The sequence below is a fragment of the Mus caroli genome, unplaced genomic scaffold, assembly GCF_978045245.1.
Source record: "Mus caroli unplaced genomic scaffold, Mus_caroli_1 scaffold_25, whole genome shotgun sequence".
Lineage (NCBI taxonomy): Eukaryota > Metazoa > Chordata > Mammalia > Rodentia > Muridae > Mus > Mus caroli.
Genome location: NW_028227280.1, coordinates 654,763 through 657,836, shown reverse-complemented (window position 1 = coordinate 657,836; position 3,074 = coordinate 654,763).

The following is a 3,074-nucleotide window of genomic DNA, read 5'->3' as shown; positions in this document are numbered from 1 at the left end:
GTGTAGTACATAGTATATGAGTGAGTTGCACTGAAAAACTTAGAATATAAGAAACGCACAGTGTAGAACATAGTATATGAGTGAGTTGCACTGAAAAACTTAGAATATAAGAAACGCACAGTGTAGTACATAGTATATGAGTGAGTTGCACTGAAAAACTTAGAATATAAGAAACGCACAGTGTAGTACATAGTATATGAGTGAGTTGCACTGAAAAACTTAGAATTTACTGAAAAACCCGCATTACACGAAATGCACAGTGTAGTACATAGTATATGAGTGAGTTGCACTGAAAAACTTAGAATATAAGAAACGCACAGTGTAGTACATAGTATATGAGTGAGTTGCACTGAAAAACTTAGAATATAAGAAATGCACAGTGTAGTACATAGTATATGAGTGAGTTGCACTGAAAAACTTAGAATATAAGAAACGCACAGTGTAGTACATAGTATATGAGTGAGTTGCACTGAAAAACTTAGAATATAAGAAACGCACAGTGTAGTACATAGTATATGAGTGAGTTGCACTGAAAAACTTAGAATATAAGAAACGCACAGTGTAGTACATAGTATATGAGTGAGTTGCACTGAAAAACTTAGAATATAAGAAACGCACAGTGTAGTACATAGTATATGAGTGAGTTGCACTGAAAAACTTAGAATATAAGAAACGCACAGTGTAGTACATAGTATATGAGTGAGTTGCACTGAAAAACTTAGAATATAAGAAACGCACAGTGTAGTACATAGTATATGAGTGAGTTGCACTGAAAAACTTAGAATTTAAGAAACGCACAGTGTTTTTCATATTATATGAGTGAGTTGCACTGAAAAACTTAGAATATAAGAAACGCACAGTGTAGTACAAAGTATATGAGTGAGTTGCACTGAAAAACTTAGAATATAAGAAACGCACAGTGTAGTACATAGTATATGAGTGAGTTGCACTGAAAAACTTAGAATTTACTGAAAAACCCGCATTACACGAAATGCACAGTGTAGTACATAGTATATGAGTGAGTTGCACTGAAAAACGTAGAATATAAGAAACGCACAGTGTAGTACATAGTATATGAGTGAGTTGCACTGAAAAACTTAGAATATAAGAAACGCACAGTGTAGTACATAGTATATGAGTGAGTTGCACTGAAAAACTTAGAATATAAGAAACGCACAGTGTAGTACATAGTATATGAGTGAGTTGCACTGAAAAACTTAGAATATAAGAAACGCACAGTGTAGTACATAGTATATGAGTGAGTTGCACTGAAAAACTTAGAATATAAGAAACGCACAGTGTAGTACATAGTATATGAGTGAGTTGCACTGAAAAACTTAGAATTTACTGAAAAACCGGCATTACACGAAATGCACAGTGTAGTACATAGTATATGAGTGAGTTGCACTGAAAAACTTAGAATATAAGAAACGCACAGTGTAGTACATAGTATATGAGTGAGTTGCACTGAAAAACTTAGAATATAAGAAACGCACAGTGTAGTACATAGTATATGAGTGAGTTGCACTGAAAAACTTAGAATTTAGAGAAACGCACAGTGTAGTACATAGTATATGAGTGAGTTGCACTGAAAAACTTAGAATTTAGAGAAACGCACAGTGTAGTACATAGTATATGAGTGAGTTGCACTGAAAAACTTAGAATATAAGAAACGCACAGTGTAGTACATAGTATATGAGTGAGTTGCACTGAAAAACTTAGAATATAAGAAACGCACAGTGTAGTACATAGTATATGAGTGAGTTGCACTGAAAAACGTAGAATATAAGAAACGCACAGTGTAGTACATAGTATATGAGTGAGTTGCACTGAAAAACTTAGAATTTAAGAAACGCACAGTGTAGTACATAGTATATGAGTGAGTTGCACTGAAAAACTTAGAATTTAAGAAACGTACAGTGTAGTATATAGTATATGAGTGAGTTGCACTGAAAAACTTAGAATATAAGAAACGCACAGTGTAGTACATAGTATATGAGTGAGTTGCACTGAAAAACTTAGAATATAAGAAACGCACAGTGTAGTACATAGTATATGAGTGAGTTGCACTGAAAAACTTAGAATATAAGAAACGCACAGTGTAATACATAGTATATGAGTGAGATGCACTGAAAAACTTAGAATTTAAGAAACGCACAGTGTAGTACATAGTATATGAGTGAGTTGCACTGAAAAACTTAGAATATAAGAAACGCACAGTGTAGTACATAGTATATGAGTGAGTTGCACTGAAAAACTTAGAATATAAGAAACGCACAGTGTAGTACATAGTATATGAGTGAGTTGCACTGAAAAACTTAGAATTTAAGAAACGCACAGTGTAGTACATAGTATATGAGTGAGTTGCACTGAAAAACTTAGAATATAAGAAACTCACAGTGTAGTACATAGTATATGAGTGAGTTGCACTGAAAAACTTAGAATATAAGAAACGCACAGTGTAGTACATAGTATATGAGTGAGTTGCACTGAAAAACTTAGAATATAAGAAACGCACAGTGTAGTACATAGTATATGAGTGAGTTGCACTGAAAAACTTAGAATATAAGAAACGCACAGTGTAGTACATAGTATATGAGTGAGTTGCACTGAAAAACTTAGAATATAGGAAACGCACAGTGTAGTACATAGTATATGAGTGAGTTGCACTGAAAAACTTAGAATATAAGAAACGCACAGTGTAGTACATAGTATATGAGTGAGTTGCACTGAAAAACTTAGAATTTACTGAAAAACCCGCATTACACGAAATGCACAGTGTAGTACATAGTATATGAGTGAGTTGCACTGAAAAACTTAGAATATAAGAAACGCACAGTGTAGTACATAGTATATGAGTGAGTTGCACTGAAAAACTTAGAATATAAGAAACGCACAGTGTAGTACATAGTATATGAGTGAGTTGCACTGAAAAACTTAGAATATAAGAAACGCACAGTGTAGTACATAGTATATGAGTGAGTTGCACTGAAAAACTTAGAATATAAGAAACGCACAGTGTAGTACATAGTATATGAGTGAGTTGCACTGAAAAACTTAGAATATAAGAAACG